General features: G+C 39.9%; 1 pseudogene; it reads left to right on the forward strand.

Annotated features, from left to right (window-relative positions):
• Nucleotides 1-15,743: 15,743 nt before the first annotated feature.
• Nucleotides 15,744-16,420, forward strand: LOC132420056 (bridging integrator 3 pseudogene; annotated as a pseudogene).
• Nucleotides 16,421-17,127: the final 707 nt, after the last annotated feature.

The raw sequence follows: 17,127 nt of genomic DNA on the forward strand, positions 1-17,127 counted from the left end.
ACCAATGGCATTTTTTACAAAACTAGAACAAAAAATCTTAAAATTTGTATGGAGACACAAAAGACCCTGTATATCCAAAGCAGTCTTGCAGGACAAAAACGGAGGTGGAGGAATCAGACACCCTGACCTCAGACTATACAACAAAGCTACAGTCATGAAGACAATATGGTACTGGCACAAAAACAGAAACATAGATCAATGGAACAAGATAGAAAGCCCAGAGATAAACCCAGGTACATATGGTCACCTTATCTTTGATAGAGGAGGCAGGAATATACAGTGGAGAAAAGACAGCCTCTTCAATAAGTGGTGCTGGGAAGACTGGACAGGTACATGTAAAAGTATGAAATTAGAACACTCCCTAACACCATACACAAAAATAAACTCAAAATGGATTAAAGACCTAAATGTAAGGCCAGACACTATCAAACTCTTAGAGGAAAACATAGGAAGAACACACTTTGACATTAATCACAGCAAGATCTTTTTGATCCACCTCCTAGAGCAATGGAAATAAAAACAGAAGTACACAAATGGGACCTAATGAAACTTCAAAGCTTTTGCACAGCAAAGGAAACCATAAACCAAATGAAAAGACGACCCTCTGAATAGGAGAAAGTATTTGCAAATGAATCAATGGACAAAGGATTGATCTCCAAAATATATAAACAGCTCATGCAGCTCAATATTCCAAAAACAAACAACCCAATCCAAAAATGGGCAGAAGACCTAAATAGACATTTCTTCAAAGAAGACATACAGATGGCCATGAAGCACATGAATCGCTGCTCAGCATCACTAATTATCAGAGAAATGCAAATCAAAACTACAATGAGGTATCACCTTACACCAGTGAGAATGGGCATCATCAGAAAATCTACAAACAACAAATGCTGGAGAGGGTGTGGAGAAAAGGGAACCCTCTTGCACTGTTGGTGGGAATGTAAATTGATAAGCCACTATGGAGAACAGTATGGAGGTTCCTTAAAAAACTACAAATAGAACTACCACATGACCTAGCAATCCCACTACTGGGCATATACCCAGAGAAAACCATAATTCAAAAAGACACATGCACCCTAATGTTCATTGCAGCACTATTTACGATAGCCAGGTCATGGAAGGAACCTAAATGCCCATCGACAGACGACTGGATAAAGATGATGTGATAATATATACAATGGAATATTACTCAGCCATAAAAAGCAACGAAATTGGGTCATTTGTAGAGACATGGATGGATCTAGAGACTGTCATACAGAGTGAAGTAAGTCAGAAAGAGAAAAACAAATATCGTGTATTAATGCATATATGTGGAACCTAGGAAACTGGTACAGAGGAACCGGTTTTCAGAGCAGAAATTGAGACACAGATGTAGAGAACAAACATATGGACACCAAGGGGGGAAGCGGCAGGGGGTGGGAGTGGGGGTGTGATGAATTGGGAGATTGGGATTGACATGTATACACTGATGTGTATGAAATGGATGACTAAGAAGAACCTGCTGTATAAAAAAATAAATAAAATTCAAAAAAAAGATAAAAGAATGTATTTATGTATCCCATACAAAAGTATACTATATAAAGAAGATCAATGATTCTCCTGAAAAAGTGCCAGGGAAAACAGCTTATTTTGAATAAAATATTTTCTTCCATTAAAAAAAAAAAGAAAGAAAAGAGTCATGTACCACAATGTTCACTGCAGCTCTATTTACAGTAAGCAGGGCATGGAAGCAACCTAAGTGTCCATTGAGACATGAACAGGTAGAGAAGATGTGGCACATATAACAACGGAGTATTACTCAGCCATAAAAAGAAACAAAATTGAGTTATTTGTAGTAAGGTGGATGCACCTAGAATCTGTCATACACGGTGAAGTAAGTCAGAAACAGAAAAACAAATACCATATGCTAACACATATATGTGGAATCTAAAAAAATATGGTTCTGAATAACCTAGGGGCCAGAAAGGAATAAAGACTCAGATGTAGAGAATGGATTAAGGACACGGAGAGGGGGAAGGTTAAGCTGGGATGAAATGAGAGAGTGGCATTGACATGTATACATTACCAAATGTAAAATAGCTAGTGGGAAGCAGCTGCATAGCACAGGGAGATCAGCTCGGTGCTTTGTGACCCATTAGAGGGGTGGGATAGGGAGGGTGGGAGGGAGATGCAAGAGTGAGGGTTTATGGGGATATAAGTATACATATAGCTGATTCACTTTGTTATACAGCAGATATGTAAAAGAGTATATATATAAATATATATATGTATAACTGACTCACTTTGCTGTACAGCAGAAACTAACACAACAATGTAAAGCAATTATACTCCAATAAAGATATTTTTTAAAAATTGTGATGAAAAAAGGAAACAAGGAAGAGCATGAGGTAGAGACTTGCATGGTGAAGAGCTTGTTAATGTAGAGTAAAAGAAGAGGGACTTGGAGAAGATGAAATTGAAACTGATTCACCAGTGTGGGAGTGGAGCTGGCAGCCTGTGCAAAGGTGTGAGGCCTAGGGCACTTGGGAAAAGAGTGGAGTTACTGCGACTGTCTTCAACACTTGACAGATAGATTTGGGTGCATCTAAAATGATCTCCAAGAAGCACTATTCAACAATAGTCAAAAGGTAGGAACATCCAAATGTTCATCAGCTGATGAATGGGTAAACAAAATGTGGACTATCTATACAATGGAGCATTATTCAGCCATATAAAGGAATGAAGTACTAATTCATGGTATATTGTGGGTTAATGTGGAAAACATGATGCTAAATGAAAGATGTCAGCTATTAAATACCACAAATTGTATGATTCTTTTTTTTTATTAAATTTTTTTGAGTATAGTTGCTTTACAATGTTATTTTAGTTTCTGCTGTACACTAAAGTGAATCAGTTATATATATATATACTCTTTTTTAGATTCCCTTCCCATTTAGTTCACCACAGAGCACTGAGTAGAGTTCTCTGAGTTTATAGTAGGTTCTCATTTGTTATATATTTTACAAATAGTATCAATAGTGTATATATGTAAATCCAAATCTCCCAATTCCTCCCACCCTCACCCTCTTTCCCCCTTGGTATCCCTATATTCATGCTGTACGTCTGTGTCTCTATTTCTGCTTTGCAAATAAGATCATCTATACCATTTTCTAGATTCCACATATGCATGTTAATATATATTTGTTTCTCTGTTTCTGACATACTTCACTCTATGACAGTCTCTAGGTCCATCCATGTCTCTACAAATGACCCAATTTCATTCCTTTATATGACTGAGTAATATACCATTGTATATATGTGCCACATCTTCTTTATCCATTCCTCTGTTGATGGACATTTAGGTTGCTTCCATGTTCTGTCTATTGTAAATAGTGCTGCAATAAACATTGGGGTGCATGTGTCTTTTTGAACTATGGTTTTCTCTGGGTATATGCCCAGTAGTGGGATTGCTGGGTCATATGGTACTTCTATTTTTAGTTTTTTAGGGAAACTCCATACTGTTTTCCATAAGGGCTGTATCAATTTACACTTCTACCAACAGTGCAAGAGGGTCTCCATTTCTCCACACCCTCTCCAGCACGTCTTGTTTGTAGATTTCTTCTTTTGTGTAGATTATGCCTATTGTATTTTATTTTTAACAATTCTTTTAACATCTTTATTGGAGTATAATTGCCTTACAATGGTGTGTTAGTTTCTGCTTTATAACACAGTGACTCTATACATTAAAGTATATCCCCATATCTCCTCCCTCTTGCATCTCCCTCCCACTTTCCCTATGCCACCCCTCTAGGTGGTCACAAAGCACCGAGCTGACCTCTCTGTGGTATGTGGCTGCTTCCCATTAGCTATCTATTTTACATTTGGCAGTGTATATATGTCTTTGCTACTCTCTCACTTCATCCCAGCTTACCCTTTCCCCTCCCTATGTCCCCAAGTCCATTCTCTATGTCTGTATCTTTATTCCTGTCCTGCCCCTAGGTTCTTCAGAACCTTTTTTTTGTTTTTAAGATTCCATATATATGTGTTAGCATATGGTATTTGTTTTTCTCATTCTGAATTACTTCTGTATGTCAGACTCTACGTCCATCCACCTCACTACAAATAACTCAGTTTTGTTTCTTTTTATGGCTGAGTAGTATTCCATTGTATATATGGGCCACATCTTCTTTATCTGTTCATCTGTCAGTGGACATTTAGGTTTCTTCAACGTCCTGGCTATTGTAAATAGAGCTGCAATTAACATCATGGTACATGACACTTTTTGAATTATGGTTTTGTCAGGGTATATGCCCAGTAGTGGTATTGCTGGGTCATATGGTTGTTCTATTTGTAGTTGTTTTTTTGTTTTTGTTTTTGTTTTGTGGTACGCGGGTCTCTCACTGTTGTAGCCTCTCCCATTGCGCAGCACAGGCTCCGCACGTGCAGGCTCAGCGGCCATGGCTCACAGACCCAGCCGCTCCATGGCATGTGGGATCTTCCTGGACCGGGGCACGAACCCATGTCCCCTGCATTGGCAGGCAGACTCTCAACCACTGTGCCATGAGGAAAGCCTCTATTTGTAGTTTTTTAAGGAACCTCCATACTGTTCTCCATAGTGGCTATATCAATTTACATTCCCACCAACAGTGCATGAGGGTTCCCCTTTCTCCACACCCTCTCCAGCATTTATTGTTTGTAGATTTTCTTTTTTTTTTTTGCGGTACACAGGCCTCTCACTGTTGTGGCCTCTCCTTTTGTGGAGCACAGGCTCCGGACGTGCAGGCTCAGCGGCCATGGCTCACGGCCCCAGCGGCTTGTGGGATCTTCCCAGATCGGGCCACGAACCCATGTCCCCTGCATCGGCAGGTGGACTCTCAACCACTGCACCACCAGGGAAGCCCTGTTTGTAGATTTTTTGATGATGCGTATTCTGATCAGTGTGAGGTGATACTTCATTGTAGTTTTGATTTGCATTACTCTAATGATTAGTGATGTTGAGCATCGTTTCATGTGTTTGTTGGCAATCTGTATATCTTCTTTGGAGAAATATCTATTTAGGTCTTCTGCTATTTTTGGATTGCATTGTTTGCTCTTTTGATATTGAGCTGCATGAGATGCTTGTAAATTTTGGAGATTAAATGGAATATCATTTTCCATCCCCTCACTCTCAGTCGTATGTGTCCCTAGGTCTGAAGTGGGTCTCTTGTAGACAGCATATATACGGGTCTTGTTTTTGTATCTGTTCAGCCAGTCTATGTCTTTTGGTTGGAGCATTTAATCCATTTACATTTAAGGTAATTATTGATATGTATGTTCCTATTACTGTTTTCTTAATTGTTTTGGGTTTATTATTGTAGGTCTTTCTCTTTTCTTGTGTTTCCTGCATAAAGAAGTTCCTTTAGCATTTGTTGTAAAGCTGGTTTGGTGGTGCTGAATTGTCTTTCCTTCTGCTTGTCTATAAAGCTTTTAATTTCTCCGTCAAATCTGAATGAGATCCTTGCCTGGTAGAGTAATCTTGGTTGTAGGTTTTTCTCTTTCATCACTTTAAATATGTCCTGCCACTCCCTTCTGGCTTGTAGGGTTTCTGCTGAGAGATCAGCTGTTAACCTTATGGGGATTCCCTTATGTTTTACTTGTTTTTCCCTTGCTGCTTTTAATATTTGTTCTTTGTATTTAATTTTTGATAGTTTGATTAATATGTGTCTTGGCCTGTTTCTCCTTGGATTTATCCTGTATGGGACTCTCTGTGCTTCCTGGACTTGATTAACTGTTTCCTTTCCCATATTAGGGAAGTTTTCAGCTACAATCTCTTCAAATATTTTCACAGTCCCTTTCTTTTTCTCTTCTGCTTCTGGGACCCCTATAATTTGAATGTTGATGTATTTATTGTTATCCCAGAGGTCTCTGAGACTGTCCTCAATTCTTTTCATTCATTTTTTTTTATTCTGCTCTGCAGTAGTTATTTCCACTATTTTATCTTCCTGGTCACCTATCCATTCTTCTGCCTCAGTTATTCTGCTGTTGATTCCTTGTAGAGAATTTTAAATTTCATTTATTGTGTTGTTCATCATTGTTTGCTCTTTAGTTCTCCTAGATCCTTGTAAACGTTTCTTGTATATTCTCCATTCTATTTCGAGATTTTGGATCATCTTTACTGTCATTACTCTGAATTCTTTTTCAGGTAGACTGCCTATTTCTTCTTCATGTGTTTGGTCAGGTGGGTTTTTACCTTGCTCCTTCATCTGCTGTGTGTTTTTCTGTGTTCTCATTTTGCTTAAGTTACTGTGTTTGGGGATATCCTTTTTGCAGGTTGCAGGTTCATAGTTCCCGTTGTTTTTGTTGTCTGCCCCCAGTGGGTAAGGTTGGTTCAGGGGCTTGTGTAGACTTCCTGGTGGAGGGGACTGGTGCCTGTGTTCTAGTGGATGAGGCTGGATCTTGTCTTTCTCGTGGGTGGGACTGTGTCTGGTGGTGTGTTTTGGGGTATCTATGACCTTATTATGATTTCATGCAGCCTCTCTGCTACTGGGTTGTGTTGTGTTGTTGTCTTGCTAGTTGTTTGGCATAGGGTGTCCAGCACTGTATGTTGCTGGTCCTTGAGTGGAACTAACTAGGTCTTAGCGTTGAGATGGAGATCTCTGGGAGAGCTTTCGCCATTTGATATTATGTGGAGGTAGGAGGTCTCTGGTGGACTAATGTCATGAACTCTGCTCTCCCACCTCAGAGGCACAGGCCTGGCAGCTGGCTGGAACACCCAGACTCTGTCAGCCACATGGCCAGGCCCATGGGGAGTTTCTTGCCTTTTGGGAAGTCTGAGGTCTCTGCCAGGGTCCAGTGGTGTTCTATAGGAGTTGTTTCATATGTAGATGTATTTCTCATGTGTTTGTCGGGACGAAGGTGATCTCCACGTCTTACTCCTCCACCATCTTGAAGGTCTCTCCCCTGTTTGTATATTTTTTAATGATGGCCATTCTGACTGGTGTGAGGTGATACCTCATTGTTGTTTTGATTTGCATTTCTCCAATAATTAGTGATGTTGAGCATCTTTTCATGTGTTTTTTGGCTATCTGTATGTCTTCTTTGGAGAAATGTCTATTTAGGTCTTCTGTCCAATTTCTGATGTTGTTTGTTTTTTTGATATTGGGCTGCATGAGTTTCTTATACATTTTGCAGATTAATCCTTTGTCAGTTGCTACGTTTGCAAATATTTTCTCCCATTCTGAGTGTTGTCTTTTTGTCTTGTTTATGGTTTCCTTTGCTGTGCAAATGCTTTTAAATTTAATTAGGTCCCATTTGTTTACTTTTGTTGTATTTTCATTACTCTAGGCAGTCAAAAAAGATCCTGCTGTGATTTGTGTCAAAGAGTGTTCTGCCTATGTTTTCCTCTAAGAATGTTATAGTATCTGACCTTACATTCAGGTCTTTAATCCATTTTGAGTTTATTTTTGTGTATGGTGTTAGGAACTGTTCTAATTTTATTCTTTTACATATAGCTGTCCAGTTTTCCCATCACCACTTATTGAAGAAACTGTCTTTTCTCCATTATATATTCTTGCCTCCTTTGTCATAGGTTAGGTAACCATATGTGCATGGGTTTTTCTCTGGGCTTTCTGTCCTGTTCCATTGATCTATATTTCTGTTTTTGTGCTGGTACCATACTGTCTTGATTACTGTAGCTTTGTAGTATAGTCTGAAGTCAGGGAGCCTGATTCCTCCAGCTCCGTTTTTCTTTCTCAATATTTCTTTTGCTATTTGGGGTCTTTTGTGTTTCCATACAAATTGTAAAATTTTCTGTTTTAGTTTTGTGAAAAATTGCTTTGGTAATTTGCTAGGGATTTTATTGAATCTGTAGATTGCTTTGGGTAGTATAGTCATTTTCACAATATTGATTCTTCCAGTCCAAGAACATGGTATATTTTTTCATCTGTTTGTGTCGTCTTTCATTCCTTTCATTAGCATCTTATAGTTTTTGGTGTATAGGTCTTTTGCCTCCGTATGTAGGTTTCTTATGTAAAACCTTCAGAATAGGAAAATCTGTAGAGGCAGAGAGGAGGTTATTAGTTGCAAGGAGCTGGGGGAAGGGGGAAATAGGAAGTGACTACTAACAGATATGTGGTTTCCATTTATGATTAAGAAAAATTATGGAACTAGATAGTGGTAATGGTTGTACAACATTGTGAATGTACTTAATGCCGCTGAACTGTACACTTCAAATTGTTGAAATGGTAAGTTTTATGTTATTTATATTTTACCTCAATAAAAATGTAGTAAAGAAATGATATCAAAGGCATATCTGTCTGTAACAACTCTAACTTTCCAGTTTACCAGACTTCTTACACTTCAGTTCACATGCTTGGAAAGCAGGCAATGGATAGCAGAAGTGGGTGGACCATATTTTCTGTCCCTCTCAAACCACTTCCTCTCTCTTGCCCCTTTGAAACTACAAAAAAATTGCATGATTTCCCTCCTTCTCTCTTGAAAAACATGTGTACAGGGAAAAACTGTACCACCTTACAGTTTCACCATAAATAGTGAATGCCAGAGGCAATAATATATCATACAGCAGCTGTTTATGCTTCATATCATCTGTGGGCTCTCAGAAGCCTCTCCCAGGTCTTACTGGTTTTGTTGTTATTGAACTGTGTTCTTTTTCAGAATGTGTGCTTCTAATCATAACTTTAAGGTCAACATCATTTCCGACTGGTAGCATAAAAGTTTAACAAGTATGACTAAACCATGCCTGGCTTCCTAGTTTTATTTTCCAGTATGTATCAGAAAGCATACTAGCAGGAGATCAAATGCTCAGGGTGAGCTTCATGGTAGATGTTGTAGAGGTAAAGACCCTACATCTTCTTCCAAGAAGCTAGAACAGGAGCAGGCAAAAATATTAACCCTTTAGTGAATGGACAGTGATATCTCATTGATTCATAGGTTCTAGGGCACCTTCTTATGCACTAGCATGGGGCTATAGAGAAAGCACAGGCTTTGGAGTCAGACAGCTGTTTTAAAATCCCAGGTCATCCATTCAGCTAACTGTTGGATAATGGACAAACAACTAAATTTCACTGAGCTACAATTTTCTCATCCATTAAATGGGATGGTTGTTAAAAGAAGTAAGAAGTATATATCAAAAGCAGCTAGCACAACATAATATCTCATAGGAAACACTCAATAAATGGAATATTGATTACTCAATAAAAATATTAATATTGGCCAGTCCAATAACCAGAAACTGCTTTTCAGGGAAGAAAGTAAGCAGTTGTTTGAAGTGGTGATTCACTAATGTAGAGAAGACAAAGACCAGCTTTAGCCAAACTCAATTTCCTTAATAGATATAGGCCTATTCTGATTGTCTTGTGTGAGTTTTGGAAAATTGTGTCTTTCAAATGACTGGTCTATTTCATCTCGGTTATCACATTTGTGGTCATCGAATTGTCCATAGTATTACTCCTTAACCTTTTAATGTCCATAGGATATGTAGTAGTGTCCCCTCTTTCAGGATGGAATGTTCATTTACAGATTGAAGAAGATTAAGAGAGAATGAATATTTGGAGGGAAGATCATCAAATCCCCAGTTTTGGGCTGGTTAAATCAGAGTTACGTATAAAACATCTAAATGGAGAAGGTGAGTAGCAGTTGAATACACAAGTTACAGTTTAGTATATCCTGTCAGCCTTTCAGTTTGAAGAAGAGGGAGGGATGAACTGTATCAAATACTGCTGGTGGAGCAACTAAAATATGGAGAAGTTTAATCTTTCAATTGAGCAGTCTTGGAATTTGCTGACAAGAACAGTTTCAATGGAGTTGTGGCTCAAAAACTTGATTAGGATGGATTCAAGACAAAGTGAGAGGAGAGGAATGGAGAGTGAGGAAAGTAAACTCTTCAGAGGAGTGAATTAGTTTGAATCCTCTGAGAAGCAGATTCCCAGATGAAATTAAATGTGCAAGGATTTTATTAGGAAACATACCTGTGTTAGAGAAAGTGGGGAGAGAGCTTAAAAAGATTGGGATAGTCCTTCAACTGCTTGTAAGTCTGACCTTCATGAGGGGGAAAGGGACTGAAGGTTGGATGGACACGTCATAGACTACCACGTGACTAAAGGACATTTCCATAAGGCTATCAGAGAGTTGTAGCCAAAGGCATCAGAGGAGTCTTATTTAGTGGACTCAACGTACCTGCTTTAGTGTTCCTGCTATACTTGGCCACTGACTAAGTCGCTTGTGCGAAACATGGCCTTGGTGCAAGTGTAGAGGTAGATTTTAGAGCATAGCAATTGGGTTCTTGGTCAGTTACACTCCCTGTAGTTGGAGGTCACCAGATGGAGTCTCACAGCCACCGTAAGGATTTTTTTCTGTAAAAGGGGAGAGGGAAGTACATGGAGGAAAATATGTTCTCTTTATAAGATGGGAAAATTTACATGTCTGTGTGATTATGAAAATTTGTGACATAGGAAATAAGGTGGAGAAGTGCAGGAGCTATTCTTGAGTGGGTGACAGAAAGTGGGACTTGGTGTAAAAGTGGAGGGGTTGAAGTCCATAGGGTACATGAAGAGTTTATGCGTCATAAGAAAAGCTAAAGAAGAAACAGGTGAATATATTTTCTGAAGTGAGCTTGTTAAAGTTATCTTCTGATTGCTTCTTTCTTCTGAGAGAAATAGTAAGCAAGGTCTAAGCTGAGAGGAAGTATGGGAGTAGGGGTCGTGGTTTGGGGAAAGAGAAAAAGGTGTAGAGTAGTTACATAAGAGAGTAGGAGGATGAGTGAAATTAGCATGAATACCAAGCAATCTTAAAGTTCTGCTTGAGTTTAATGGTCATGAATGTAAGATGAGACCAATCAGCAGGGTTTTGATTTTTCTCTGATCAGTTCTGCTGTGAGGATGTTGGAGAGTAGGTAGAGAATTTTATTTAACTGGGGTTGGCATTAAAAGTAAATTTTAAAATTTCCAATTTTATATTGTGTTTAATTATATTTTTGTGAGTAACTTTTCACTGCATTAGTTACATTATGGTCAGAGAGGATGGTCTGTATGATGACAATTCTTTGAAATCGGTTGAGATTGCATTATGGCCTAGGACAGTTTTTCATAAAGAGTCTGCATGTGTTTAAATAGGATGTGTGTTCTCTGACATTGATTCAACACTGATATAGATAGATAGATATTCATTAAATCAAACATGTTAGTTGTGTTGTTCAAATTTTCTAGCTCTTTACTGACCTTTGTGCTTAATTTTTCACAGATAATTGTGTTATAATATTCTAATAGGTCATAGGTTTATCTATTTCTATCTGAAGTTTCACTTTCATTCTTTTGCATTACATTATGTTGAGGTTATCTTAAGTCCGTATCGATTTAGAATCATTAAAATTACCAGGAATTTAAAACTTACTATTTTGTAATAACCTTTTCTATTTTAAAAAATGCTTTGGACTTTCACATCAGTTTGATTTAATTTTGACATAACTGATATAAATTTCTTTTGGATAGTATTTCCTAAGAAATCTCATTTAATCTTCACAAAAGTCCCTGAAGTGGAACTTAGCGTTCTCTCTTCTGCAGCAGGAAAACTGTAGCCCAAAGGGCAAAAGCATCTGTCTCAGTGCTAGTAAGCAACAGACCTGGGAGTTGACGTCAGCATTTCCTACTTCTCATGTTACCCTCACTTCAGCACACTGCCTCTGAGGAATTAAGTGGTGAAGTAGAGTGAAGGATAAGGTGCTATAGGGACAGAGCTGAGCACCTGGCAATAGATTAATTCTTCCTGGGAAGAATCTTCCAAGGAAGCATCAGACAGCAGGTGATATTGGAGAACAGCCTTGAATAATTAATACAAGTTCTCCAGGTGAACAAGGAAGGAAAAAGCATTCTAGGCTAAGAAGACATGAGGTATATAATGTAGGTAAGTTTTTGTTCCTTAAAGGAATTAATCTAAACTTTCTATTTCATCTCCAGGCATAAAATAGGTGCTTAGTAAGGGTTTATTGGCTTAATTTTATTTAGTCATTCTCTTTGTTCCATGTAGCAGACATGCTATTTGCCTCTCTAATATTGTCCTACCCTTTCTTCTTAGTAAGATAACCCTAGTTACTATGGAGGCAGCAGTGTGCCCAGATAAAAGACTATGTATGGTTCCCAGTCTCCCTTACAGCTTGAGATATAAACAGAATCTGTTGCGAGGACCTATGGGAAAGTCCCATAAGTGAGGGAGAGACAGCTGATCTGTCCCTTTTGCCCTTTACTCTATGTTCTGATTCCTGATTAGAATCATAAATTTATAGTCATAGGTCCAGTGGCTATCTGAGACCATAGGTCAGCTGTGAGGATGGAAACTACATGGTAGTGACAATAAAATTGAAAGGCAGAAGGAGCTTGGGTCTCTGATGACAGTGTGAACTCACCATACCAATCCTGAAAGTCTATTTTAAAACATATTTTATGTGAAAAATAATGTTTTCTTGTTTATGCCACTATTATTTCTATTCTCTGCTATGAGCAGCCAAATACAATTCTCAACTAATATATTCCAAATTCAGCATCCTTTTCAGGAATGTAGGTGACTGGCACATTTAAAAATAATTGTGGCTAGAAATTACTGTTTGGAAAATGCACAGAAATACCGAGAGAATTTCCCAGCTGGACCCCATTCCCAAGGAGGATCTCAAAGACAGTTTTATGCCAACTGTATAACCTGGAGGAATTCCAGAATCCCTTCAGGAAGAGAAGGTGGCTGTGGCTGCTGATACTGCTATACTTTAGTGGAAACTGAAAGGCTGGAATGATGACCTTTCAAGAAGAACAAATGTTATTAAATAATGGAGTTTTTCCCACCTCCTACAACAGTCAGTAGCAAAAGGATGAAAAGGGAATCCTATTCTTCTATTAATAACTCCTCAGTCAGTCTCGTGCTGAGGAAGCAGAAAGCAACTGTAAAATTAGCAGTTTTGCCTGCAAATTAGCCTCTTGCGAAGCCATAAAAAGAGAAAGGGAATTAAGGAAAATTCTATTAATGGAGTCAAGGATGGAAAACCAAGAGTGATAGGGCATAAATACCCAGACAACTGATACGTATTTTTAGGAAGATATTACCCAGGTTTTAAATAGCTGCTTATAGCTGTGTATGAAGAACGTGTTAATTGATAGCCTTTGGATCAGTGTCCTTTCTTAATGGCTCCTTGGAGCAAATCTCTCAGAACTTGAAGAGCACAAGGTTTAGGTTGATATTAATAAAAACCACTCTGTCCACCTCTAGCTGAGATATTACTACTCCACTTTAGAATGGCAATGCAGTAATTGGAAAGAGGTTTAACTTCAGAGGCAGACAAAGTTAGGTTTGACTCTGGCTCTGCTCCTTCACTAGCCTGGGGAAAGTCTTTCATCATTCTGTGCCTCTACTTTATCTTCTATCAAAGCAGGTGGTGATTGTGCTTCATTGTGTTAAGAGCATTAAATTAAGTACCATGCAAAGAATTTGGTCCCTAGTAGGTTGTTAGAAAATGTTAGCCCCTTTCTACTTTCCCTTCCTCATTAGAGGGCCAGGGACATCAAACCTTCTTGCAAACCTATACAAAGCAGTTAAATTTAGTTCTGGGTAATTCTCCCCATAAGACGATCAGTCCCTACAGAGGACCTGAACACGTTTTTATAATTTATGACTGGTCTCAGGCAACAGGCTCCCATGTGCAATTTTATGAAAATAATAAATCAATATCCAATAATGGGGGATAATCTCAAGAAGGAAACTGAGACTCCTTTAACACTAAAAAGGCAGGAGGCTCCATTTCCAACAAGGAACATAGGCCAGAGACTTTTGAAATTTGTGCAATTTTTTAAAAAATTTGCTTTTTGTTTGTTTATTTTTGACATCTTTATTGCAGTATAATTGCTTTACAATGGTATGTTAGTTTCTGCTTTATAACAAAGTGAATCAGCTATATGTATACATATATCCCCATATCTCCTCCCTCTTGTGTTTCCCTCCCACCCTCCCTATCCCACCCCTCTAGGTGGTCACAAAGCACCGAACTGATCTCCCTGTGCTATGCGGCTGCTTCCCACTAGCTATCGATTTTACATTTGGTAGTGTATATATGTCCCTGCCACTCTCTCACTTCGTCCCAGCTTACCCTTCCCACTCCCCTCTCTCACTTCGTCCCAGCTTACCCTTCCCACTCCCCGTGTCCTCAAGTCCATTCTCTACATCTGTGTCTTTATTCCTGTCCTGCCCCTATGTTCTTCAGAACCTTTTTTTTTTTTTTTAGATTCCATGTATATGTGTTAGCATACGGTATTTGTTTTTCTCCTTCTGACTTACTTCACTCTGTATGACAGACTCTATGTCCATCCACCTCACTACAAATAACTCAATCATTTGTAGGTTTGGTGGTTTCCACAGTCTTAGGCATCTAATACTTAAATTCTAAGAGCAGGTAAGGAGTTTGGGGCTCTGTTGGAGGGCTTGGGTGAGTCTTAGTCACTCCTGCTTTCTTAGTTCAAGACAGTATTTCACACCTGAAACACATTTTCACTCCTAGGTCTGAAAAATGGCAAGATATAGACAAAGCAGTTAAATCCACAGTGCACATGGAGGGCAAACACTCTTTGAAAGTGGATAAATCATTGAGAAAGACCTTAACAGCACTTTAAAAAAGTCTTTTTCTGGGCTTCCCTGGTGGTGCAGCGGTTAGGAATCTGCCTGCCAATGCAAGGGACACGGGTTCGATCCCTGGTCCAGGAAGATCCCACATGCTGCCAAGCAACTAAGCCCGTGCGCCACAACTACTGAGCCTGTGCTCTAAAGCCCACGAGGCACAACTACTGAGCCCACGTGCCACAACTACTGAAGCCCGTGTGCCTAGAACCCGTGCTCCACAACAAGAGAAGCCATCTCAGTGAGAAGCCTGTGCACCGCAACAAAGAGTAGCCCCCACTCACCACAGCTAGAGAAAGCCTGCGTGCAGCAACGAAGACCCAATGCAGCCAAAAATAAATGAGTAAATAAATTTAATTTAAAAAATATTTTTCTAATTGGTGGCTGTAGCTTATAAGACTGGGCCAATTTAGAAAAATCTAACTGTCCTGGTAATACTCATCAGAGTCACCTCCAAATGTTGTAATGTAATGCCAGAATCATTCCCCTCCAAGCTCTTCATATCTTAAGATTATAGAATCTGGCTTACGTGGGACTCTTAAAAATAAGTAATAATTTAAATTCCTCAGCAACATCACCACTGAGTAGTCTTCCTACTTGTGTTTGAGCACCTCTAGCAACAGAGAGGAACATTCTTCTGAGAGAATCTCTAACATGCTGGGCAATACTTTGCACAGAGGATATGTATTCATTTCCTAGGGTTGCCATCACAGAACACCACAAACGAGGTGGCTTAAAACTATTGAAGTTTATTGTGTCACAGTCCTGAAGGCCAGAAGTTTGAAATCAAGTCAGGGCCATGCTCCCTCTGAAACCTGTAGGGTAGAATTCTTCCCTGTTCCTAACTTCTTACTTCTGCATTGCTACAACCCTACAAGCACCCTTTGTATATGTAATGTTCCATACATATATTTGTGTTCCATGCATATGGTTGTGTTGACTTTGTCCTTGGCAGAATTTTCCACTCTAAGTAAAACAAGTCTCCTTAAAAAAAAAAAAAAAAAAAAAAAAAAAAAGGAGGACCGAGTTGCAGCTGAAGATGCTGGCAGCAGGGCCACATTCATGAACATGAGCTGAATTCCTTCCAAGACTGGTCAGCAGTGGAGAGAGACTGTGAAAGGAAGTATAGAAAACTCCAGCAGCTGGAAGAGCAGACCAGGAGGCTGAGAAAGGACATGAAGAAGAGTCCCAGTGCTGACCTGGTCATCAAATCTGCTGTGAAGATGTCCTTAGACTTACTCTCTAATCCCCTCTGCCAGCAAGACCAGGACTTACTGAACATGGTGACCACCCTGGACATGGCCATGAAGTGGATGGATACCTTCAACCAGGAAAAAGTGAACCAGATCTGAAAGACCATTACTGAACCCTGAAAAAGTTTGGCAGTGTCTTCCAGAACCTCAGCATGGTGGTGAGAAGGTGGTAGGAAGCAGCCTTCCTATATACTAGGACTATAGGTGATTGCAGGCCACGGTGGAGAAGTATGAGGAAAAGGAGAAGGCAGGGCTGGTGCTGCCCAGAAGACCTTTGGCCTGTATGGGATGACCTTGAAGCCAAGAACAAACAGCTCCTGGATGAGCTGCTGAGGTTCTACAACAGCCAACTCTACTCCTTCCATCTCAGCTTTGAGTCCCTGATCCAAGAGCAGGTCAGGAGACACATAAGATCTTTGGAGACTTGACCCAACATCTTGACCAGCCTGGACACCTGGATGAGGTCTGGGCAGCAGGAGACTCCGGGAGAATGAGACCAAACTGAGGGAGTCCAGAACCTCTCTATTGTGTCTGATGACTAAATCCCTCTTCCCTTCAGAAGATTCCTAGGACACCAGTCAGCCTCTTGAGCCTTTGACCTTTTCAAGTTCAGGTTCAGACGTCAGCCTAGCAGAAGGCCCTCCCTTAGGAGAAGTATGGTACCTGGCAGGTTGGAGACAGAGGCGGCTCCCACCCTGCCTCACCAGCCCTTTGGAATGAGCTTGGCACCAGGAACCCCAAGCAGGCTGCTGTCTCCCCACCCAATAGCAAGAGCCAGGAGACACAGGTAAGCAGTGTAGAAAACCCCAGGGACTTTCTTACTTCCAAACTGTTCAAAGTATATCCTGGCCTAGAGCCAGAGCAAGCTTCCAGACTTCAAAGGGCATGGGCTTTCTCAGCTTACTTGAGGTCCTAGTCTTGCCTGAGTGGTTGAGATCACATTTACCTCCAAAAGAACTATCCTGGGAGTCCAGGCATCCTTGTTTCCTTTCCACTTCAAAGACTCTCCCCTGTCCCGGAAGAGGCCCTTCCCTCCAAGAATGTGTGTAGCTGCGAATTCAGCCTTCCCTCTGAGAGCTGTGGTCCTGCAGCTTTAACAAGCCCCTCACTCCAACCTCCCAGCATGGCAAAGCCTGGTTTAGCCCACTTCTATGCCTTAGGTCAAGTTCAAGGAAGTGCTCCAAGTCTTGTAAGTTCCCTAGGTAACCAGGATTCAACTCATGCAAGTATCCTACCAAACAAATTGTCA

The sequence above is a fragment of the Delphinus delphis genome, chromosome 1 (genome assembly GCF_949987515.2).
Source record: "Delphinus delphis chromosome 1, mDelDel1.2, whole genome shotgun sequence".
NCBI classification, from domain to species: Eukaryota; Metazoa; Chordata; class Mammalia; order Artiodactyla; family Delphinidae; genus Delphinus; species Delphinus delphis.